Here is a 26,978-nt window from a genome sequence, read left to right as displayed (position 1 = left end):
GGTCTGTGCCTGCCCTCTGTGTATGGGGGCCAATGTCAAATTTCACCTGGGAACTCTGAAGGTTGTAAACCAATACATTTATTATGGTTTCTGATATATCTGTATTTATTTATATCATTTTGTTTTGAGTTTTTAATTTACTCAGTTATTTCTATACATAATATTTCTTTTTTTTGGTAGTTTTTGTTTTTTCTTCTTAATAAATTTGGATCTTATACCTTCTAGCTTAAGTTCTTTTTTAGCTTTAAGTTTTATTCTCAGGTACAAGCCTGGGAATAGTTTTTTGTTAAATTCTGTCTGTGGAATTTCTCTGTCTTGTCAATAGTACCATTTCAAACCCCACACCTGTGTGGGAAATTTTCATAAGAGACATTTTAATATCTTGTCCGTGAAATCCCAAGGCTCTTGGCTAAGACTGGTAAATGTCCCAGAGAGCCAAAAGATCAGTAACTCCATATCAGTCATTTCTACCTCTTTCTTTAATTTTGGCCGCTGAAGATCTCCTTAATATATTTTGCTCAGTTATATGATTCAAAGAATATTTGTTATATTTTATCCAGTTTTCTAAAGTTTTTTGTAGTGAGATTGTTGTTGGTTTACAATATCTGATGCATCTTTTTGACCAAAATGGAGCAACTTTAATTTGTATTTTTACCTAGCTCTGTAAGTAAAGATAAATAATTCACAATTAATTATGACCAAAATAAGAGTAATTTGTACTTCAGGAGAAAAAAGTAAAACCTAATGTTTAACCTTTTTTGTTTTTTAATAAAGAAGTGTATTCTGGGCTTTGGATCAGAGGCTGTTTATGAAATATATGTAGTGAGGCTTAGTCATACCAATTCCCTTTCACTCTTGGTTCCTTTCCCTGTTACCATCATCTTCTGTCACTTCTGCTCAAGTCCTGCACTTGCTCATGCATGATATGAAAAATGAGGACTGGAGTTTTGGTATGAAGAAAAGGAAATGCTAAGAGAAAATCTAATGAAATTAGAAAGGAGAATTCCTCTGGCCACCTACGTATATATCTGTATCTATATATGTATATGCGTATGTGTATATGTATGTCAGAGATAGAGATACATATGATATGTATGTATTATATATGCAGGCATGTGTTTCAGTGATGTTATTGGAACTCAGGAATTTCATTGCTAAAATAATTTTCTGTGCCCGGAGTCGGTACCTACTTGCATTTGTTTTCATAATTATTTCTATAATTGGTTCTACAAGTAAATACAGAAATAGCTGGCTTATTCCTACCACCTGCTTATAGAGATATACAGAGAAGGCAGTAATACATATCTAATTTATTCTTCACTTCATTTTCTAACAAATAATATGATCACAATACTGGAATTATATCCAATTTAGTATTCTGTTCCTGCATTCAAACACTGGGATTATTTTTTAGAAAATAGATGCCCTTTATGAGAATTAAATGGTCAGATATAGAGAGGTGGATGGCTAATTTTAGATGCTATTTGAATAAATTTGCATATGAAAAGTCTTCAGAAAACTTCTTTTAAGAAAAAAATACATATAGGTGCATGTGCTACCCATAAACCATTTTATTTGGGATGACTCTATTCTCACACTTGTGCCAGCAACTCCAGAGTCAAAACAAAAGTTCTAAAGTTTTTGATAGGATCTTCTTTCTTCCCCATCAATTATACACTTAGTATACACTTAGTTATCTGTTTTATGTGGAAGGATTTCCATGTTTTGTGGATACCATTCTCAGGACCTGATCAAAATGCAGAAGAAAAAAAGGGAATGGAAAATATATTTGACAAAAAGGAAGAGAGGGAGGAAAGAAAAATAGAAAATATGGATAAACAAAGTTAGTGAATTAGATGAAAATGTTAGAAATTACAGATAATTGAAAATATTTCTGGTATTATTCAATAGAATTAGAGATTTTGGTTGGTCCTGTTCTTTGGCAATTCCACTGAAGTGAAGGAAAATCTTTGTTGACATATCCCTGGAACAGATATCGATGAGAACATTCCCTGCTAAACATTTTCTTCTAATGGGATTTTCTTTGTTAAATTTTGGTTGTCTTTTGAATGAAACAGGAGACTACCATCAGATCATTATTCTCAAGAAGCCATCCATCCCTGAAGTTCCTAGCCCAGCTATATTTGCATTATGTCTGGCACAGAAGAGCAAGGCAACAATAAATTCCAGGGTGCTTACCACTGACATTTTTTTGCTTCCTTATCTACAAGTGCCAGCCTCAACCAACCAGTATGTAAAGTCCACACTCTATTTTTGAAGGAAATCAAAGTCATATAGGTTGCCAGATATTAATAATTATATCTAAACTCAATTAAATACAAATTTGTTTTTATTAGTATTTCTGAAGGTACTTCCATAATGATATCTTACTTACTCATGCTAAAACACTTTGGTAACTTTGACCCTTGTAGGGGAAAGTGTCCACTAATGACCTGGTTGTAGACTCAACGATCAACACATGTTCAATTACTGAGTATTATTTTACTTTAGGAGCTTCCCTGAATCACAATTTAAATATATATATATATTTTTTTTTTTTCTTAATTATGTGTTATACCGTTGTTCTTCCTGTGAAAAGAACTGTAGAGGGTTGGAATAAAGAACACATAATTCTGAAGATGAAATATCACATTCTAGGTTTAGGCACAAAGAATCTAATAAAGTTCTCCCTCTCACCAAATGAAGAAACATTGCTCTTATTTTAAATATCCACATTAAAATGTTTACATCTGTAATTTAAAATTTAATTATTCAGTTCAATGGTACTTTTTCTGGATATTTAATATGTTATATGAAAACAATAAGAAAGTCTTTAATAAAATAGATGGATAGCCAAGTTATAATCATCTAGGGAAAAAAGAAAAGAAACCCAGGGGCTTCCCTGGTGGCACAGTGGTTGAGAGTCCGCCTGCCGATGCAGGGGACACGGGTTCGTGCCCCGGTCCGGGAAGATCCCACATGCCACGGAGCGGTTAGGCCCATGAGCCATGGCCACTGAGCCTGCGCGTCCGGAGCCTGTGCTTCACAATGGGAGAGGCCACAGCAGTGAGAGGCCCGCATACTACAAAAAAAAAAAAAAAAAAAAAAAGAAACCTGATATGAGCAATTGCACAGAATTCTTTGCCAACATTTTGAAGCCCAAAGTGATTGTGGGCCTATAAGGAGAATGAAGGATGAGATATTGTGAATGTGTAATACACCTGCATGCTTCACATAGGCAGTCTGATCTGACATAATTAATTGGCCAGAAGTAAAAAAAAAATTACCAACAAGGCAATGTTATCATTTCATTCTACATAAAGAGATTTTTTTTTTTTTTCCTAAGATTATGCTACTAATGTCAGCCTTGCTGCTGGGGCGACCATGTTCATGGTTGAAGGCAAATGTGTCACTGTTCTTCAAAACACTAATTTCAGACATATGCAGTGCTAATTAGAGGTCTAGTAAGTATTATCACCTTTCCATACAAAATTCAAGCCTGCAAAAAAAAAATGCTTTTTTTAAATATTACAACAAAAGAGAAAATGCATTCCCATATGGTATAAAAAGTATTAAAGAACTTGCCTAAAAAGTCATTTATCAAGAGAGGAAATTTTCTTCAATTCCTTAATTTGTTTTTTCATGAAACTAAAGTGTTTCATTCATAACAGATATTAATAGTCCTGTAAAATTAAAGCTTTATTGGCAGAAACAGGTGCCATGCAACTATTCTTTTAAATGGCAGAAGATGGTTATAAGGTACAACATATGGTGGGAAAACCTAGAAAAAGAAGACGCATTCCTTCTTTGGGCATCAAGACAAGCTTCACTGAGAGACGTTATTTGAGGTGGGCCTAAAGATTGGGTAGAAAGAATATTGAGGCCGGAAAAAAGGGGCAAATTAAAATATTGTTAAAGAAAAGAAAGTACATGTTTAATGTAGGGTGTGAGGACACGGCACAAGGGAAAATAGTGGGAGATCAACCTGAAAAGTAGAAGGAGGGTGTATTGGAGAATTTGGGGAGAGAATCTTAGGGAGAATAGGAGAAGCTGACTAAAGCTGCTGAGCACTGTGATAAATACTATAGCTTTTTTCTGTATAGACAATAGAGATAATTTTTGAGTTCAGTGAACTAATTTATATGGCATTATCAGAGCTGTGTATTTGGATAAGTGTGTCATGATTGCATTCATGTCAGAACCAAGATTGTATTATACAGGAGACTCTGTATTTCTGCCTACCTTTTAAACTTGAACACCAGAAGAAAATGTTCTGAAATATACATATGCCAGTGTGTGTATTCAAAAGATTTTGAAAAACAAGCAGTTATCTAATTTGGACCTAATATAGTGGGGATGAAACACTTTCATCTGAAAAACACTAAATGATTTAGATCAGATAAGATATTTTCATTGCTTACTTAGTTTTGCTTCTGTATATAAATTCACAGTATGTGCTTTAAGACAATTTGAAAAGTTTGGTAGTTTTTATGATTGTAATATCAAAATATGTTTTTGTTGTTTCAGATGATGGTGCCTGTCAATTAACTGAACTACTGTGGTAAGTTGGTTTTTCTCTTTTCAATCTGCATTGAATGTTTTCCGTTCTAAGATTCAAAGGGATTTATGTCACCTTTAAAACCCATAAAAATGTGAGCATTTAAATGGATTGAAAATCAGGCGTGCCCTAGAGTAGACTGAGCTTTTTTTTCAAGGATGTTACCCTTACCTTTTTTCTTCTGATCTGAGCCAAAATTGGAAATCAGAGAGCCTCCTGTACACATATATCAGGAGCCTAGGAACGGCTACTGTTTTCCAAATGTTTTCCATTTCACTTGTCCCATCTGCTTGCCCAGGGTTGACCCTGAGAAAACATACAAGTGTTCACGCTATCAGAGGCAGTAGAATGTCTTTTAAAGAAATAATTTTTGAGTAGTTTTAAATTATCTGGAAGTTTGGTAAGAAGAAGCAGATGTTTCTCTTTTCTCCCCTCATTTCATGGAGGTATTAATGATCATGGCCATGATGGACAGGCTGATTCTCATTTTTCCGGTTTCATACCTGATTAAATCATATTGGAAAGCAGAAGTTGAAAGACAGTTGTCTTTGTTATGAATGTACTGTGGCTCCTTTTGGGGATTTCTGTTGGGTAATATTACATGTGGGAGAATGAAACATGGTACTACATGTTGTGAAAGAGAATAATGATAATAAAATATATGCTGCAATGGTGTGCCCTCAAGAAAGGAAATTTGAAAGAGGTTTTCTCTGGCAATACATTAGATTTTTAAAGATGTTTTGTTTCTTCTCTTCTTTTTCAATTAAAACAAAATTTAGTTTTCAACCACATTATGTCAATGGAGATGTTTTTCACAGATGCTTCACTTATTCACACTCTCAATCAAAATCTCTCAATCAATTATAAAAATAGTATCTTGTTAGTTACTGTTTAAGTATTTAGAAGGAATGTTTTATAGTGTTTATATCGATAGTGAAACACCCAACACTTACTGGCACAGATAATTATTTTTGTTTTTTTGCTATTATTCTTAAAAGAAGTGAAAGTAGAAAAGGAATTTGTATCTTAACTTACATAATTGCCTTGGATTATCATGATTGGTCATTGAAAACTAAGATGAGTGGGTGTGGTTTGTATCAATCTAATTCATCTCTGAAGAAGTTGGTACCCTTTTATCTCTATCTTGGAGGAACAAACTGAACATATTTGTATGTTTTTACAATACTGGGAAACTGGTATTTTCATGGACTCTCTGCATTTTCAGACTTACAAGGAGAAGACTTTGCATCAGGACATTACCCATTTTACTTCTTTGAGAGTTTATTGGTTTAGAGTAGACGGACAAAAAGTTTCACTATTTCCTCTCTTATTCAACTGCAATAAAGAAAAAAATTAATGAAAGTGTGCCTTTGTATATCATCCTGCCGCTGCCTATACGACATGGCCAGAGAGGCAGGCAATTGGGGGAGGGATAACAAGAAATTTGGAGATGAAAGAAAAGTTCATAAAGAGCTTGGATAAAAAAGAGGAACGGGCAAAGGTATGCGAAGCTGTACGGGGTTTGATTTAGGGAAGAACAAATGTTGGAGGAAAAAAAATATGTGAGTCCAATGTATACTATACTAATGTTTCTCAAACTTCCATGTGCCTAGGAAGCACCTGGGCTATCTTGTTAAAATGTAGATTCTAATCCAGTAGGACTACACTAAAGCTCAAGAATATGTATTTCTATAAGTTCTCAAGTAATGCTAAAGCGCTGGTTCAAGAAACGGCAAGATACTATATAAATAATTCTCTTCTTCTACTCCCTATTCAAGGAATTTCAGTTGAGAGGTGACTTTTCAAGCATTTGATTCGGATTTGATCTTTAGTGCTCTTATTTCACTTTGTAAAGATGAATCTTAAGATTAGAGAAAATTGCCGGTTTTAGTTCAGCCACCCACAAAGTGAACTGGATCTTGCTAGCCCCCAAAGTCTAGCTTCCCTCTCATTAACTGTTTAATCCATGGTAAACTGTGAAGGATTAAAGAAAGTCATTTTGTTTGAGTTAAATAATTTTCAAGTGCATGAAGTATAAGATGTTACAAAACAAGATGCATTTTTAAAACATTGCAGTCCATTCAGAGGCCATAATATCATCACCCTGCAACAGTAAAATTATAAAAAGCAATGATGGTCATGGGGGTTGGAGTCCTAACCCTAATATAAGTAAACATTACCAGCATTGCTGTGCTTGAAAGTACTTGACTTTTGCATTGAAAATGCAGTACAGTGTTCTATTGATATTATGAATGTTAGCTAGTCTAATAGTTAAGCTTATTCAGATTCCATGGAGATTATCAAGAAAGCAGGATAGAAATCAGACTAGGCAAGGTGGGTCAGTAGCCCTGAATAATAAGCCAAGAATTCCTTGTCCAGTGGTGTAAGGAAGTCTAAAGGACGTTCTGGAACCTGGATTCTCCTAGGAGCCTGGAGAAGGCCATGGAAGGAGAAGTTCTAAAATCAATCTGAAGTTTTCTGCTCTCTTTCCTCGAAATGAGTGTGTTTCCACCCCAACTACATGTCAGAACCACCCGAGGATTTGAGAAAAAATAGTTACCACCTGGGCCCACCTCAGAACAATTAACGCAGTTTCCTGGGTGGAGCCTGGCATCCAAAGATTAATGGTCCAGCTTCCTGGTGATTCCATGGGGAACTGGAGTTGAGAACCAATGCCCTACATTAAGACCTGAGATTTGTATTTTTAACACACTGTCAATGTTACTGCTCCATGGACCACACTTTGAGTAGCAAGGGCCTACCGACCCCCATAAGTTTTTCCTCACATTCAGGAGAGGCAGTATCACTGACTGAGGAGTAGTTGCCTTCTCTCTAAGTATGAGGGGAGAGAAGGGAGAAGCAAAAGAAGAGAAGAGACATCCAAATGGCATGTGGTGTGAACCCTGGGTAGAATATTCAACTCCTCACCTGGTTGGATTTGAAGGGCAAAGGAAAAATCCCTGTACTCCAAAATATCTTACCTAATCATATCATAGCGTGCTTAAACTTGCACTATTAAAATTAATTTGATTTTAGTGCTTTCCTAACTTGACTGTGCAAACATTATCCTTTGGTACAATTGTTATAAATACAGAGAATTGAGGAAGAGAGTGAATTGGGCAGGAATCGGAATTTTATTAATCATCCGATGGTTCTAATTGAGAACAGAGCTTGGAAGCCATTGTTTTAGACCACACACTGCATTCTTTCCTGGCTTTCTTTCAATATGTAAACATATTCCTCTTCTTTAAATTAATATTTTATATGTACTATTCCGCATAACAATAGAGCTCAACATAACAAAATAATAATGATCAATACTAGGTATTATACGATGCTTACTATTAGTCAGGTACTGATCTGAGAGTTTCATATGCCCTAAAAAGTCTTAGATAATATGTACTATTGTTATCCACTTTACATCTAAGGAAAATGGGGAACAAAAATGTTAAACTTCCCAAGTAGCTGGTAAATGGTAGAACTGGGATTTTCCGGTGTAAGATATTCTGGCTCCAGAACCCATGCTCTGCTAAACTACTTATCAACTGTCAATTGATTAATGTATTTAACAAGTGTTTCTAGAGCAGATTCTAAGCACGAGGTGGTAGAAATAGAGCAGTAAGCACTACAAAATATATGTCTTTATGAAAATTCCTTTTTCATGGGAGGCTCTTGTTTTTAGAATAGCCAGAATTCTTTAAAAGACAGTATTCATGGCAAGAAGACATGGGTTCAAATGTGACTATTCCATTTACTTTCTGAGTGATCTTGCTAAATTTCTTTATCTCTGTAGTAAACTAATGAAATAATGTGAAGGGATATCTAAATGAGTTACTTTCATTGCTTTGCATCATCACTGACCGTAAAGAAAGAAGTTTTGCCTGTATATGAGGCTTAAAAAATGTCTTAGTTGGGAAAGATTGATTTTTATTATGTCAGTAGACACAAAGAGCATCGTGAAAGCATTAGATAGCAGGAAGGTGTTTGTGGCAATGTTAGTGATGTTGGTATTGGCATCGGTGTTAGTGGTGATGATCGTCATAGTGGTGGTGATGGTTGAAGTGATGAAATTGATCATAAAAATTGCTGTTCATTAAGCGCTTACAATGGCTAAGGCATTGCACTAAATTCTTTATTTTTATTACTTTATTTTTTTCCATTTCATAATCTTATGAGGTCATATAATTATTGTTATAATGTAGAGCTAGAAAATGTGAGGATTAGAAAGCTTCAACAACTAGCCCAAGTTGCATAGCTAAACAAGTAATGGAACCTGAATTTGATCCAAGATATGTCAATTATCTATTTCTGTGTAACAAACCACCCTAAATCTCAGTGGCTTAAAATAACCATTTGGTATTCCTCATGATTCTGTAGGTTTACTGGGCAGTTATTCTGCTCTGTCTGAAGTTGGCTGGGGTCACTTATGTGGCTACATTCAAGTAGGCACTTAACAGGAGGTCTGTTTTTCATGTGTCTCCTCTTTCTACATGATGAGTCATCCTCCAGACGCTCTCCACATGACCTTCGTCTCTAGTAGAATAGCTTATACTTTCACATAGCATGCAGCTCAATTCCAAGAAGTGTTCCAAGGAAAAAGCCACACTGCAAGAGCCTCACTTTGCAGCATGCTTGCTAAATTCTCATTGGTCAAAACAAATGTCCAAACCCAAAGTCACTGTAGGAAGGAATAAAACCAGTGCACAAATACCTTGACACATGGTTCAGTCTCCCATACCAGATATGGCTGACTCCAAGACCCACTGTGCTTTTAATTACTATAGCGTGTTTCCTCCCTGGAGATATTGAAAGTGAACATTGGAAAAAAACAGACCACATAGTATTGTTGAAGAATCACCATAGGTAGACTTGACCTGGGATTCCAACAATAATGAGTAAATTTAATTATTCAAGAGGAAATTTATTATACAACACTCAATTTTGAGCTGGATGGCAAGGTTCAAAGTTTGAGAATTCAGAGCTTTTGAACATCTGATTACCAAATAGGATCATGACGTAGTTGGCAAAATTGTGAATATTTACAAACTGGATTTCTACTCTTGCCCTAATGTAGAATCTCATTGTCACAAGTACACTTCTGCATTTGAGTAAACAACAGGAGGAACAGCGATAATATTGTGTCTACTTAGGTTACCAAATAGGATCTTAGTTGAATCCTCAAGGGTGATCCCAAAAGCATGCAGAAAAGACCTGAGTCTGAAAGAGTCAGATGGCAAAAGACACCTGCTGTTACCAATGACCCATCTATAATGCAGAGCAACCTCTTAACGTGAGGTTGTGAATAACTTTGGATTTTGAACAGGCTTGTGTCCCAGTGGGCCTCTCCGGATGAATTAGTTAGAAAACAGACAACCTGCTTATCTAGAATCTTATTATTGTGGTCATTAATTTTCCCAACCTATTGTACCACACTTTCCTCACTTAGGGCCAAGGAGATTCTTGAATGTGCAGCAAGACCAGAATAATATAGAGTGTTTTGCCTCACTGCTTTCAAGCTGTTCTGTTGTTGTTGTTTAGGAGCTCCATAGAGAGCATCTGTCTTTAGGATTATAAATTTGGTAATTTTTACCAGCTCTAAATTTTCTCTAATGCTTAAGAGTAGTTGGATCAACAGCCTACTCCCATCATTTAGAGACAAGTAATGTGCAAAACTGAGTGAACTCAATATGATCACCACTCAGAGCTTCTCCCTGTGAACTAAAGTCTTCTTTAAATTTTGAAATAACTTCTAAATAAGAAGGCAAAAAGAAGCAAAAGCATGTGTGAGAAAACATGTTTTTTACTTTTTCTTGGCACAAAATGCAAGTGTAGTAGCATCCCCCTCTGTCATAAGTAGAAGTAGGATCCATTCCCATGTTCTTCCAGGAGTTCTGTTTTACTAGTCAGTAAAAACTGAATCCATATTGCTATAAATGGAAGATAACTAACACCCTAATATATTAAATAGGGATTTCTAAGTTGCACCAACAAAATAATTGGGTGCATGTACAAATGAGGATTCACATGTACAGAATTCAAATTTTGTGTATGCAAAACAGATAATTGTGCAATCAAATAGGTGATTTTGATTAAAATCATTGTATATGCAAATTCACCACTTGCTGAAGCAGTCATATTTTGACACATGCATCCATAATTTGTGGTTTCTAATTTAAGGTAGTTTCATGGCAGAAATAGTCTTACCTATTGGATCTCACGTTTTACGTATTAGCCAAATACTGCTTTTTAAATTTTTTCTTCCTTTTTGGTAATCATATTACTGTCATTTTAAAGTGACATTTCTCCTTGTATCAATAGCACTTTAACATTTCTGAAAATTAGATAGATTTAAAAATCAATTAGAACATTTAATGTAGTCTCTTATTTAGCCTTACAGTAGCCCTCAACTTAATGGTGCATTTTACAGTAAAGAACATCTTATAATAAAGATATTTTGATAAGCACCATCTTGCAATCCATACCACCTTATCACAAATCTCATTTTGTTATCATAAACAGTAGCAACACACACTGATATTCTCATATTACATGTCAGGCACTTACCTTTCACAGCCAGCCTGAGAAGCAGATTTAGAGTATTTTAAGGATGAGGAAACTGCTACATAAATCGCATGACTCTCTCAGGGTCACAAAGCAACTACATGGCAAAGCTAGGAAATTCAGAACCCGGGAAGAGTGTGGCTGCTGTCCTCCTTAAAAGCAGCACGAACTCTGCTTCAGTTGCTCCTTTAAGGCAGTCGTGACTGTCTGAGAAGTTGCAATGAGCCCTACTTGCACAGGAATGATCTCTCCTTTCTCTTCTCTCTTTCTTCTTTTCTTTTCTCTCACTTTCTTACTTCTCTTTCATCTCTCCTCTAAAGACTCTAGGACAGTAGAGAACCTGGAGAACTGGAGGACAGAATCTCCCATTCACTGGTTGCAGGCCAGTGTTTCAGGGAGCTCAGGAATTTGTTTCCCTGTGTCTCTTGATCACCATATTAAAAGCAAAAATCTAAGCATGCTGTATTCCAGTTTCACATGGCCTTTGCTCAAAACCCTCCAGCTTCTCCTTAATCTTACTTAGGTTGAAAGCTAAAGTCCTTACAAGGGCCTTAAGAGTTACTCATGATCTGGTCTCCTCTCAGACCTGGTCTTCTGTCTCTGTCCCCCTTTGTTACTTGTTCAAGCTAATCCCGCTTCCCTGCTCTTCCTGGAACCTGGTAAGCAATGTCAAGGCTGAGGTCCTATGTACTTGTTTCCCTTCTTGGAATGCTTTCCCAATGTACAGAAGGTGGTTTCCCCTTGTGACCGTTAAGTCACTGCTCGAATGTCATCTTATCACAATGCTCTTCTCCCTCACCTCTGCCTCTTCTTATCTCACTTAATCTAGTTTCTTTTGCTTCCAGAGCACCTACCCACCACATCTATTATAAAGGTGTTTACTTGTCTAACTTTTCCTACTACAATCTATAGAAAGTATAAGACAGTGGCTTTGGATGGAATGTTCCCTGTTGTATACCCTAACCCTGGTACAGAGTAAATGCTCAGTAACTAATTGTTGCACAAACTAATAGTTGCATAGTTTTCTTATGCGAGGATTCCCTACTTAGCTGTTTTCAGAATGAATGCATGAGAGGTGCAACACAAAATAGTTTTCTTTACAGCAGTAATACACATAAAGACGTGTTTGTCAATGGTTCCTATGTCATGTTACATGAAACAAGCAAAAGAAGGTGGAACAGAAAGTTATTGCAAGTCATGATAAATGATTACAAAATATGATCAAAGTTTTATTATTTTAGGGAGCACCATAAAATCAATAGCTAGACGTTATACTGCTTACTATGTATCAGCCCTATTTTACATGTTATACATATAAATTTAATCCTCACAACAACCTTACAATGGAAATACTATTATTAATCCATTTCACAGATGAGAAAGCTGCAGTACTGAGAGTTTAAGTAACTTGACCAAAGTCACAGAGAATTGTATAGCTTCACATAACAGTATTTTCACATTGCAATTGATTGTTCAATAATAACTCTCCCTAATGATCCGGATTAAGTTTCCCACTTTCAAATATTTTCTTTTCCACCAAGAGTAGCAATATTATCACATCCCTTTATACTCTTTGTCTAAGAAAGCCTGTTTTTAATTGATTCTTTCTAATGTCTCAGAAACTATCTTGGATGAATTAACAAATATATTAATATACACATGCTACACACTTTCCTGGATTAATACCTATAATTACAGGAATAAAATATTTCATTTTATCTTCTCTTATGGCAGTTTTAGCCTATCACATTTAAGCCTTTCATGTTAAAATGCATTTGTTGAATCATGTTTCTTCATAAACCTGTAAATGAGAACAAGCCTGTGATTGAAAGCTAGTTTTGCAGTGAAGCCATAGAATTATTTACAGTCACCTTTCTTTAATACCTAATTGGATTGATGCTTAAAACTAAGTTAACTTTATGTACTAGTTTGCTCGAACCATCCCAGTTCATGTCTATTTTACAAGTGTAACCATATATATATAGATAGATAGATAGTTATTAATAATTGCATGTACTTTCACTTTCGAAAGTGTCTCCAAAATGTCTAGCACAGACAACAAATTTTATGTTCACCTATTTAAAGCAGATATGTGATATTACCAAAAGTCTTTATCCTGGGGGTAAAAAAAAAAAGGGGGGGATGATTACGTATCCTCAATAAATTTATTTTGATTTCAAAAGTAATCACTAAATTAAAATCCGGGGTGGGGGGGAATAATACATGCTCACCAAAATGAGACACACTAGGCCTGAACTGTTCTTCTACTTGCTCAGTAGAAATTCCCTCAACAAATCTGATCAAACAACTTGAATTATTAAAAGAATTAATCTTTGCTAGAAAGGATAAAGCGTTAACTTTATTGCTCTAGGTCTTTACTAGATTTCACGTAAACGCATACTGAAAGCATTAGCTGAAATATTGTGTTCCATTTACTGTTCCACGAAATTCATTCAAATGTAAGCCTCTTCTTTGGCCATGCTGGCTTGTACAAAGGGAAAAATCAAATTCCCAATCATCCTCAGCACCTAGACTCATATCCAAAGTCTTTAGCACCTCCTGGCATTGAATAAGCACATAGCCAGAATGTCTTCTGCAATTTCCCAGTTTAGCTCTATTGAGACACAAATTCTTGGAAGGCCCAGCCTGTAGATTTCACATGAAGAGTTTTTTTTTCTTTTCTCCTTTTAGAAGAAGGAAATCTTTTCTGTACTGGGGCTCAGGAGCCTGAGACAGCCACTCAGTTCCCTTATATTTTATAATATTCTGAAGAATATAGCCAACTGTTCGTGAAGCCTCAGACCTATAACCTACTTCTCGCCTTCATTATTTTTTCTTTAATTCAGAGCGCCTAATTAAGAAATGAACACAGAAACGTTAATCACAATATTTGTGTATTTTTACATGCAAATTTTTTAATTGTATCATTTGAGAAAAGGTTTTCATTTTTTCTTATTATTTTGCTATTTAAAATACATTTTACTGCTATTCTTTCTTCTGTTCCTCCTCAGATTCTTGCTATGTCCACTGCTATAAAATGTTTGTTAGTCTTCATATTGGTTGACTACTTTCTCAGATGATTGAATCACCTCCAAGAATCTCACCACCTCTGTGAAGCCCCCAGTAAGGCTGTTGAAACCACCATTCATTTTCCCCACACACACCCTCAGTCATCTTTCAGTTTTGTTTGCTAGGATCTTCTCTACTAAAATGTATCACTAGATCTGCCAGGGAGATTTGGAGACCCTGGCTAAGTGCTATACTTCTTTGTTTCGCTGTGAGGCACACTAGGAGTTTGGTAGCCCTAGGTGATGAGTTGTATGGTGCCTGAGCCTCTATGTGCCTGCCAGAGGTTCACAAACTTCATAGTGGTCACTTAGGATCAGGGAAACATACAAGGTAATTGGCATTGCAAATGTACAGCGGAAGTTATCTTTGTAATACACCTATAAACTTGGGCTCATGTAAGTCACTTTCATCAAAGATCAAGATAGACAAGTACTTTCCAATTTTTTTTCACCTGGAAATCTAAAATTTTACCTGAGATAAGTATTTTTCATAAGGCAAAGAAGGCCACATGGGGCTTCTGAAATTTCTTAAGACAGTTGTCCCAGAAGCAAAAGGATATATATGCAAATGAGGCCCCTCATGGGTGGTCATAATTGTTTTATGAGACAGCATATTTTAAAAGAACATATGATTGAAATTATAGGTTCAGATTGCCCCTCTGCCATTTGCTTTCTGTGTATCTGGACTATACACTTTAATTAGAAGGTTGTGTCTTTAAATGAAAAATGCAAATCAAAAGTGGCATTCACGGCCAAATTTGTGTAGATTAAATGGGTTAATGTAAAGTATATGCATAGGAAGGTGCCTGGTTTATTGACTGTTCCCTCACCCAGCATACTGGGAATAATCATTCTCCTTGCCCATATTCACCTTCACTAAGTTTTGTGAAGTCTGAGTGCGCGCGCGCACACACACACACACACACACACACACACACACACACACACACACACACACACACACACACACACACACACACAGTCATGCTACCAGGTAGCTTGAAGCCCTCTGGGGTGAAATATGTGCTCACTGAAAGAACCAGTAATCTTATTTCACTGCTTTCTTGAAAATATATACGAAAGGATTGGTTTACTGTGATTACTGACCTAGGTTAGGCTTAGAGCAAAGGCAGAATCTGTAAACATTTTGAGCTACTTGTATAAGATTGTCTAGAACTTCACTTTCCTCTCATTTACCTTACTCTGTGCGCCTATGTCTGAAGGCTGTTTTATCAAAAGGAGGAAAAAAAAACTATATAATTGGGGGGAAAATTGTGTAGAAAAAATGTTTGACTGAAGCCTCTGGCTGTCTCCACAGTGCTTGTGAGTCCAAATGAAATGGGTGAAAACACTAAACAATTTTAAAGGCTTTCAGACATGGGGATGCTTGTTAAATGAAGACAGAACATGTTGATTCATTATTCTTTTTTATGTCGATAACATGTCTACATTATGACATTGTGTTAGAAGATATGCATTTGTTCAACCTATGAAATAGCTTGAGTCAGGAAATAAAATTCCTATCACTCAGATAGCACCTTAGAGAAAAAAAATGTAAATACTTCAAACTTTGAAATACTTTGTTTAGAAAAAGTGATATATTGAACATGCATACATGTTCAGTAAATTATGAGGGTTACTGTGAGCAGCTTTTTAAACTATTTGAGAGTTTCAGGATGCACAGTTGTTTCAGAGGAACTTTATTTTTCAATGTCACATCCAATGTGGAAATTTTTTTTCAACACTCATCAAATAGAGACACCACTGAGAATCTGGAACCAATAGTGAAGCATGAACCAATTAGTGATGAGAAAATGCATCATATTGGAAAGTCACAATAGTAGTACTTAGTGATCAAGGAGTTCGTTTTATTGTATAGTATTGGCAGACAACTGATAACTAAAAGTTACAAGAAATAGTAACAACCAGGGTGAAAAAGCAATCAATTTTGAAATGTCAAGAAAACTATTTATTTATTTTCTAGGAGTTAGTTTAATTAGAAAAGTTGTTATAAGTGCCAAAATCCTGGAAGGAACATATTTTATAAGTTAAATGGAAATGTGCTAGATTCTTATTGCAAGAACTCAAAGACTAGCTTCATCATACTAGGTGATCAGTGTCAGAGTCATACACAGATGATGTTTCTACATTGAATAAGCTCTTTGGTTGGAGCCGTTTGACCCAGAGAAATGCCTAGTCTTTTGTTCATATATCATCTTTTCATACCCAAGGTAAACGGGACACAGATTCTTATAATATGCAACATGGGAAGTTGAAAATCCTGATAAATCTAGGTTTAGTTATCATCTTCTATGCCAACTAGATAAGTGACCTTGGACAAGTAAACTACTGAGATGTATTCTTTATCTGCAAAATGTATATGTCTATGATCAAAATAATGTATATAAAAAGTTGGTAAAATGCCTTATACTTTGAATTCAGTGTGCTCTGACTACAATGTGGTTGTTTGCCAAATATATCCACTATGCAGGTTTATACTTATTTAACTTTTTGTGAGTGAATGGGGCCTTGATATTAGTTCTGGCCAATATATTGTGAACAGAGTGAAATATCACCTTGGGGACAAATATTTAATTGTTGTTGCTGGACCCCACAGTATGCTTTCTTTTCTTTGGAACATGATTGTCAAGTCATTGACAGCAACTAAGCTCTATCATTCCTGGTTCTTGAGTGGCCATGGTGAGCCGAACACCTTTGACTCTGAAATTGTAAGCACAAGGAAGAAATAAATGTTTGAGATTTGGACCTGATTGTTACTGTAGCATAACTTAGCCTATCATTAGAAATACATTAAGGTCCCTCCTAAAAGCTTATAACTCCTTCATAGAAACAAAAGTAAGCATAAAATGTGTTAATATCTGAATTTGCAATTTCTCCTTGGCCAAGTCATTTGACTTTAACAATGTATTACTTAAGGCATTAAGAAACTCTCAAGCATGGCAATGCCTCCTTCAAATACTCAGGATGTTTAAGAGCAAGTTATTTAAGTTCTCTCATCTTCTTATCCTAAATTTGCTTAGTTGTGTTAGTATTTTTTAAATCATTTCATCCAAGTTCTTTTGAGAATATAAAATGGTGAACTTGTATCTTCAGTGTACACCCTCGGTTTGAGATGAATCTTTAGGCTTGTAACTTTTTTCCATCTGTTTAATTATTTTGTAATCAGAATCTCAAATATTTATCAGTTACTAAATGTAAGTAAAGGATTTGGTTCATTGGGAAATACAGTCAACCCTTGCATAATGCGGGGAGTTAGAAGTGCTTACCCTCCGCACAGTTGAGTATAATTTATAGTCTGCCCTCCATATATGCAGTTCCTCCAAATCCGTGGTACTAGATCCACGGATTCAATCAACTGCAGATCGTGTGGTACTGTGATATTTATTACTGAAAAAATCCAAGGGTAAGTGGACCCACGCAGTTCAAACCCATGTTGTTCAAGGGTCAACTGTATAAAGAAAATTAAGACATTTGCTTTGTCTTTAGAGAGTGTATAATCTAGTTGGGGAATCATGCCAGAAATGTACGAAAGTTACAGAATAGTACAAGAATCTGAATCATGCCAAACCACAAAAGACACATATTATCATTGCAAAAAAGTTATTTTGATCTGAAATGCAATTCTCAGACTATGGGAATATAAAAACGTTCTGGTGATGATATGGCAGGGAAATTTAAGAATATACTTGACTATCAGAAGGGGTACTGGGCATGATGACTTCTGAGCACATTTCTATTTCAAACGAAGGGGGTGCACTGTTCATGAAAGTTACAATATTATTTTAAAAATTTTGCTCAGTAGGCACTATCCCACTGTCTCTCATCCATAACCACTTCTGTCACCTGTAGTTAGTTTGCTCCCTTCATCATCTCTCTGCTTCATCTGCCCCTGATATTTGTTCCTTTAACTCTATCACTGTTGATCAGTGGTAAGGCAGTATCTGAAGACATTTTGCATACTGATTGATTCCAAAGGCTCTGGAGTCACAGAAAGCTGGAATATGAATCCTGACTCTGCTGGCCATGTGACCATAAGCAAACATTGTTGTATCTCTGAACTTCTCTTTCCCTATTAATGTAATAGGGTCAATAATAGTGCCATGCTTATGGAGTTGTATTTTGAAACAAGATGATGTATGAAAGGTATTTAGCACATAATAAGTCCTCAGTAAATTAGCTTACATTATTTTTTTTTTCTCTGATCTTCACTAGCTGACAAATACATACATTTTAATATATGGTTCTTGCTTGATGAAAATAATTTGTTGAGAATTACAGGAAAACAACTGTGGCATTTTTGATAGCAGGAAAAATTAACAAGATGAGTATTTTTCTTTCATGGAGAATTTCTACTTTATTACTCATATAGCCATCTATATGAATGCACAATCTATAAAGAATGCACAAAGACACTGACTTCATATATAGGTGCACATAGAAGTGTATCTTATGTGTGTATGATTACTCAGTAAAAATGTATAATTGGATCAGATTTCTATGTGTTGTATTTCCTTTCAGAATTAAAGAGCCATGTTGACATAGCACAGCCTCAACTTTCTGGCCAAACTCTTCCTTTAGCTTGAGTTTTAGGGGAAAAAATGCTATACTGAATTCTTTCTAGTTTGTAGACCTGAAATTTGGTCTCCTTGCCCGTTTTTTGAAATGTTCTTAGTATCTGTTGAGATGAGATTGCTAAGATCATTACTGAATACTAAAGAATGTATATTCTGCACATTGTGTTCTGTGTATAATGTGATCTTTCACTGGAGACTGGCTTTCTTTTTTCATCCCCAAGTCTATGAGCAAAATGTTACTTCATAATGAGAGACCCAAGGGGTTCTATTTCAGTCTTACAGGCCTATTAAAGGCTTTTGAACATGACTCTATTAATTTTTCTTCCTTTTAAGACTAGATTCATTTTCAAGACATAGACTATTTCATTTCATATCTTAAAGCTCTTTAGTATTTAGGAAATGTTTCTCTTTATTAAATGCCAATTTCAGTAGGATATCAGTAATTAAATACCTACTGTCAAATTTCTTTTAAGCTGAGTTAATGGATTTGGGCTCATAGGTGAAATTTAATTCAAAGTCCTACACATTATTTAAGTTAATACATTTCATGGAATAATTACATACATATTGTAATTAAAAAGATAATTTGATTAATGGAGGAAGGTTTGCTTTTTAGTAATCACAGATTAAGTTGTTTTACCTGAAGTTAAGTTTTACAACAGGGTGAAACTGAGGCAGCTCAAACCTCAGAAAATTCTCCTGCAACCGTGGTTATCTAGCCATTTGATTGCTGGTAAGAAAAGTCTTACATGTCTTATACATATAAATTATGTTAGAAAAAGAATTTTTGGGGTAGACTTTTTTCCAAGCATGTGCACTCAGTAGAGATTATTTAAAGGTTTTCAACAGTGAAATATGAATTACAATCAAGAGGAATCACAGTATAATAAAATGTTAATATCTAATAATGATAAAATCTTTGAGTAATTTTTTCTTTCTCATGCTACATTATGAAAATGACTTTATACCACTTCCTTTACAAGAAGAAGCTCCTCTCAATCCTCGCAGACATTTTATTTTGTTTTCATTGTGGTAAAATAGATATACAATTTACTATTTTCTCCATTTTTAAGTGTATAATACAGTGACATTATGTACATTCACATTGTTGTGCAGTTATTATTACTGTGCAACTCCAGAACTTTTTCATGCAAACTGAATTCCATGCAAGTGAAACAGCTCCCTATTCATCACTCCCTACTCCCAACCCCGACTAATATTCTTTCTGCCTCTGTGAATTTGACTATTCTATGTATGTCAAGTAAGTGGAATCATAGAATATTTGTCCTTTACTGTCTGGCTAATTCTACTTTGCATAATGTTTTGAAGGTTCATCTATGTTGTAGTGTCAGAATTTTATTTATGTTTAAAACTGAATAGTATTCCACATCTATTCACTGATCAATGGGCATTTGGTTTGTTTCCACCTTTTGACTATTGTGACTCATGCTGCTATGAGCATTGGTATACCAGGCGTTTAAAATTTTTTTGAGTGTGATATAGTAGACTTCTGATACTGGTCAAACACACACACACACATACACACACACTACAGGGTTAAGTTTGATCATAGGCCTGTATTTAACTTGTGCTATTATCTTTTTAAATTTCTAGCAATTGAGAGCATGACTACATATCTCTCTGTATATGATACTTTTGCTCATGACATCAATTTCTTTAAGAAATATTTTCTATCATGACAGATTAAATTTTCTTTAATGTCTCCTTTATCATTGTTTTTTCTTTGACAGCCAGTCAGCATATCCATAACATTATTTTTGTTCATGGTGGGTTTTAAGACACTGAAAGCATTTAAGAGACTTGGAAGAATGATGATACATAAGACCATGCCCAATGTAAGATGAAAATTACCCCAGGTGTACCCTCGCCTGCATGTGTCTTGTTTGTTTGTTTTTTATGCATGGATTGTCTTATTGCCTTAAAATAACTTAGGTAAACTTGACTGTACTCTCAATGGTCAGTGACTATCCACTAGTTACTGTGCTTTGAGGTTCTTAACCTGGGAGGAGTGAATCTAAACTTTCTCTTATATTAAAGCCTCTAAGATTTAATCCAAATGAAACGTTTTATCATTATTTCCTCTTACTTACCTAATCTCCTTATTACCTTCTATATTAGTCAGCAGGATTCTCCACAGAAAATAACCAATTGGTTCTTTTCTGTGGAGAATCCTGCTGACTAATATGGAAGGTTATATATATATATATATATATATATATATATGTATATATATATATATAGTGGAGATTTATTATAGAAATTAGCTCACGTGGTTATGCCAGCCTAGCAGTCTCACTGTCTGCCATCTGCAAGCCAGAGAACCAGGAAAGCCTATGGTATAATTCAGTCTGATCCTAATGCCTGAGAACCAGAGGAACCTCTAGTGTACATCTCAGAGTCTGAGGGTCCAAGACCCAGGAGCTGCCATGTCCAAGGGCAGAAGATGGATATCCCAGCTAAAGAAGATAGAAAATTTGCCCTTCCTCCACCTTTTTGTTTCATTCAGGCCCTCAGAAAGTTGGATTATGCCTTCCCACATTGATGAGGGCAAATCTTTACTCTGTCTACTAATTCAAGTGCTTTCTGCAACACTCACACAGACACACCCGGAAATAATGTTTTACTAGCTATCTGGGCATCCGTTAGCCCAGTCAGGCTGACACATAAAATTAACCTTCACACCCTCACTCAGCTTTGTTCCTATTAAATTAAATTACCTTCTAAAGCACACTATTAATCTATGCTCTGTGGTCAAATCTGTTTTTCCTTTCTCAAGTGTTGCCTCCTTTATTTCTCCCGGATATAAGTAATTATCTACTTCCTCTGAAATTCTATAGCAATTTAAATGTACTTCTCTTTGGACTTTAGTATTCTCATTTCAGATTTGATTATATAAATGAACTATAACTATAGTTATTGTTTAACAATTTAAACAGAATTAACATTAACTAAAAAGTAATAATTTATTTACCTTGCCTCCTAATCCTGTCTCCTTAGCAGTTACTAAGAAGTTTGGAGTGCTCATTAAAAAGTTTTCATATGTAAAATGGAATTATACTTTCCATAAAATCTATGACTATCCTTCACCACTGAGCAATATTTATGAGATATTTTTCTCACTTAATATATAGATCCACTTACTTTTTTCAGTGTTTGCATACCATTCTATGTTATGGTTGTGCCATTTTTCTTTATTTCCTTCTGACAGAAATGTTAAAAGTCATAAATCATGTGCTCATTAAAATTCCTGTATTATGAAAGTCATCATGAGCAAAGTTAAAAGGCAAAAGACAAATTGGGAGAAAATATTTGTATTCTGTCTAACTGATAGAATATAGTGTCCAAAATATATAAAGAGTCAACAAATAGATGATAAATATGCAAGCATTCCCATATAAACTTTTTTTTAAAAGTAGTGTGCTAAGCTAAATAAAACTCCCAAAGTTATCCAAGTTTTAATCCCTGGAGTCTGTAAATGTTACCTTATATGGCTAAAAAGTCTTAGCAGATGTGATTAAAGTTAAAGATCTTGAGATGGAGAGATTTTCCTCATTATTCTAGTGGGCTGCACGTGTAATCACAGGAGGCCTCATAGGAGTCAGGCAGAGAGTAGTTTGATTACAGAAGAGAAGGCAATGTGGAACAGAAGCAGAGATTAGACTGCTGAGGCCATAAACCAAGGAATGCTGGCTGTCACCCGAGGTTGGAAGAGGCAAAGAACAAATTCTCTCCTGGAGTCTCAGGAAGGAGCTACCCCTGCTGACACCTTGATTTACCCCTCATGGACGCATTTCATACTTCTGGCCTCCAGAACTGTAACAATACATTTCTGTTGTTTTAAGCCACTAATTGTGTGGTAATCTGTTATAGCAGAAATAGGAAACTAATATAAATATTACTAATAAGCATTTCTGTAATTATTTTTAGGCACTCTTCTATGCATATAAATTATATAAACTCATTTAAAATAAAGTAACTGTCACACCAACCTTAGCAGGATTCTGAAGCACCAGGAATTAAGGCAGCTTGTTCAAGATGTCATACTTAAGTAAGTGGTAATGCAGGGATTTGAACTGAGGCAGTCTAGGTCCTGAGACCATATTTTATCCATTGTACTATACAGGCTTTCTAGGGACTGTCAATTCCAGAAAGATGGCCAAGGAACATAAGGGGTCAGATTGAGAGAGAGCAGGTGGTGGCAATTAAAGACAGATAACATTGAGTGTCGGCAAAGATGTAGAAGAAAAAAAGTCTTCATGTTATGTGGAAGGGGCTCTAAACTGGTGTTCCTTTTGGTGGTGGTGGTGGTGGTGGTGATGATGCGCACTTTTAAAAGGTTTATCCTAATGAATAGTGTGCATTACTCTCTAGCCAAGCACTTCCGCATACTGATAAATCCATTGGGGTACTGTTTCTAATACTCTAAACATGTGAACTTTTTTTTTTTCAAGCTGACATTATACTTAATTTATACTTAATTTGACATTATACTTTAATTATACTTAATTTATAAATAGGATGTTATTTCCTTGCACTTAAGCTAGTCCACTAGTATGATTTTTAGTACCCACACCCCAAGTGAGACACGTAAGAATAATCTTTGGAGCATTTTTCAAAGTACCATTTTTATTTGTCCAGTACTCTCCCTCTTCCTCATCAGGAACATGAGTTCTTAGCTCTCACTGTAAGAATCTCTGCTACAGTTAGTGGCTCAGTCCAACAGGGAAATGCTCCGTCCTTTAGAGAGTTATAGTAGATGAAAGGATGGTCAACAAGGAATAAAAGGACTAATATTTATTATCTTCTGTGGCTTTTCTGTGTGTGCCAGATTTGTGCTAGTACATTTCACACATTAGGGTATTTAAGCTTCATAAAATCCCAGGAAGTTGAAGCCCTATCTTCCACTGTAAAACTAAGTATGCTAAGACTCCATAATATTAAACAAATTTATGAGTGTCACACAGTCAGCAAATGGGAGAGGTAGGATATAAATCCAGATCTGAGTTTTCGCTGCATGAACCTTCATCAGTTTTTGAAATATTAAAGTCAAAACTGGCAAAACGTTTTGCAAATAAAGTGCACAAATGAAACAGGATCCATACTGAATAGGTTTCAAGTCCTAAATGAAGATCACTAGTAAGTGCACAGTGGTATAATCATGCCAGGCTGAGCTCTCCATAGGTCAACATGAGTGACCACCCAGTTGTTTTCCATATGGCCTGTTGGGCATTCAGGCAAGCTAGTAGTTCTCTCTTAGGACAGAGCTTAGAGAGACACAAAATCTTCCTATCCTACTTTAGGAACAGAATGCATAACAGGACTGTGAAATCGTACAAATGTCACCTTTTCTTATTAGTGCAATTTGATGTTTTTCAGATTGCTTTGTAAATTAGCATTAGCTTGTGATATGTGAACCCATGATATACTCTCCGCACCTGAAAAATTGGAGTTATTCTTTCGTCTGAACTCTTCTCTGGACATTTTGCTAGGAACGGCTCCCATCTGTTTACTAAGGGAAGTCCAGGGATTCAACTTCTCTCTATCTACTGTGTCCTCCTAATGCCAAAAGTTTCAGTGGCAGGTACTCATTCAAAAATATTAAATGTTAGACTTTCATTTAATGATACAGAACCTGTACCAGGTAATACAGTGTAGAAAATTTTCTAAAAGTGCTATCACAATTTTCTAAAGTTGTTATTTCATAGGTAACTTATTTATAATTGAGAGCTTATTGAACTAGAGAGGATAAAATTTTAGGCTAAAATGTCTATGAAGTTAAACATGACTATTTTCCTCTCTTGACCTTTAGCAATCTTTTACATTTTTTCAAAACATCTTTTTCCTTTACTGAAAGATATTAAAATATAGTGTTCTTGAAATTATTTATTTATTTATTTTTTTGCCTGTACTTGAAGTTGTTTTCCTTCTAGTTAACTTTTCCCCCACTACAATTATGCAAACTCTTTCTAGTTTTCACTTGTGGAAACTTTCAACAACATTTTATCAGAAGAAACAATTTTGCATAAAGAAACATAAAAAGCAGAATATCACAGTAATGTTGGTTATATCAATTTTTCTATTCATTTATAAGCCAAATAATCATTTTCTGTTGCATAAAGGCTTTTATTTTTTCAAAAATATATTTTCTTAAAATTTGTTGAAGGTTTATGCTATTCTGAGCTTTATTTTATTTGGTAAAATTTTGTGAGGGATAGTTTACTTACCGTATTTCTAGGGAGATTGGGAAAGAATTTTTATGACATGTTATTAAATAAACTTTTGAACAAATTCTGGATCTAGCCTTTATTTTAAAAGTATCAGAAATTTTTTTCTCATCATTAGTAATACACACTCAAGCGATGAATTTGAGAAATACACAAAGTATATAAATAAATAGATAAATAAATATCACTGTACCCAAAGATCTGTTGACCTTTGTTTTGCCTTTTATGTATTTAGTGCTATACATTTTTATTATACGTATATTTACCAAAAACAAAGACCTTATTTTATTTGTCCTTTTTGTAATCTATTTTTACTCACTTAGAAGAAATATTCCCGAATCCTTAATGATTCATTATTTTAAATTGTGTATTTTAATTTTTAAAATCATTACTGAATAAGAAATGTAGCTGGTATGATCATGGATGAAATATCTCTGTTTCATAGAATTTTTTTTCATTGTTCTGTTCATGGCTCATTTTACAATATTTCTGCCTGACTAAAACAGAACCAGCCTATTTGTTTCAGTCCAGGAGTTAGTGTTTTCTCTTACTCTATACAGCATAAATTCTTAAATGCTGAATTCCAGTAATTTCACGTGGCATTATAAATTAAGCTTTCTCTTGTTTTTGCTTTCTCTTCAGTAAACTATACCTCTAGGAAATAAAAATCATTTGCTCTCCACAGGTGACCTACTCTCAATGACTCAAGAATAGATAGATCAGTGCCATTTATTTAGAAGGTTTTCAAAATCAATACTTTTCAAGGAGAAAATAAAATATCTCATAAATCTTCACCAAAAAGATCCTTGTTCTAAAAAAATCCCAACACTTGAGATTTAAGCCATATAGTCAGTTGTATGGACAATGAAATCTAAGTTACTTTTTAGTTTGATGATAAAATTGTTCAGTTGCTAATTATTTTTGAGTAATTCATTCCATAAATAAGTTAATGGTTAATATATGGATAAGGTATCTATTTGAATTCACATGCAATAGGCTTATTCCCAGGAATTAGTATATCCTCAGGATATTGATAACTTCAGTGACAGAACCTTATGTAGAATATATTTCAAAGACTTATAAGATTATATTTTAATATCTTCACAGATCCACACTGTATTTGTATCAGTTATAACTATTTTATTATTATAACTATGTTCATTTATCATGATTCTAATGAATGAATATATTTGGTTATATTCATTACTTTAAAAATACTGTATTATATGTCTCTAGTGTTTAAACGTTCTAAGGGGTATGGGTTTGGGAATGCAGCCTCTCAAAATGCCTGTTTGAGAAACCCACAATAAGACTGGGTTAAGTTTATAGGTCAGCATCACACAAGGAAGGAGGTAAAATCATTGGCTCATCCTTTCCTAACCTATCTATTTAAACCCAGGCAATAGTTTATAATCTTTGTTTTGAGCAAACATAGACAGCTACAAAGAGCTTTTGATTATAATGTCCTTTAACCCAGTGTGAACAGCTGTCGATTTGGTTGTCTTGGCCATACTACATTTTAATAAATGGAATTTTACAGGGTTGCCTCAGCTAAAGATAGAAAGCAGGTAAACGTCTTCAGCAGGAGAGAACACTTAGGGAGGTCATGAATCAGACAATTCTTTTCATCTTCATAATATTATGAAGACATTATTTCTTTGGTTGTATAAAAAATGTATCAGTCTTTGTTAAGGCTAATGCCAACTGTATGTGAATGATGATGTATTTGAATTTACACATTTAAAATAATGGACGTGAGGCCCAGTAAGTACCTTCAGTCATGCAGTAGAGACACGTGATTTAAAGTTGAGTGGCAACTGCCCTATGCCATAGAACTATAAATAAAACTGTGTTTCAGTAGTTTTCTTATTTGTTCTCTGCTATGGGTAGAACCTCTGTCTGAGCTTTAGCATAGAGTATACAGTTTTCTCCAACTCAGTATACAGCAATG

The 26,978-nt window shown here is 35.0% G+C and overlaps 1 protein-coding gene across 8 annotated transcripts in view; it reads left to right on the top strand.

Annotated features, from left to right (window-relative positions):
* PTPRD (protein tyrosine phosphatase receptor type D) overlaps positions 1 to 26,978 on the top strand; it is a 2,143,764-nt gene that overhangs the window by 1,139,352 nt on the left and 977,434 nt on the right. For all 8 annotated transcript variants that reach the window (XM_060300920.1, XM_060300919.1, XM_060300918.1 and 5 more), the window contains exon 8: positions 4,528 to 4,561. The gene's annotated coding sequence lies outside the window, so the exon portion shown is untranslated. The remainder of the gene's footprint in view (positions 1 to 4,527; positions 4,562 to 26,978) is intronic.

Source organism: Globicephala melas, chromosome 6 (assembly GCF_963455315.2).
Source record: "Globicephala melas chromosome 6, mGloMel1.2, whole genome shotgun sequence".
NCBI classification, from domain to species: domain Eukaryota; kingdom Metazoa; phylum Chordata; class Mammalia; order Artiodactyla; family Delphinidae; genus Globicephala; species Globicephala melas.
Note: the sequence above shows the minus strand (reverse complement) of the source record. Positions and strands in the feature narration are given on the sequence as shown.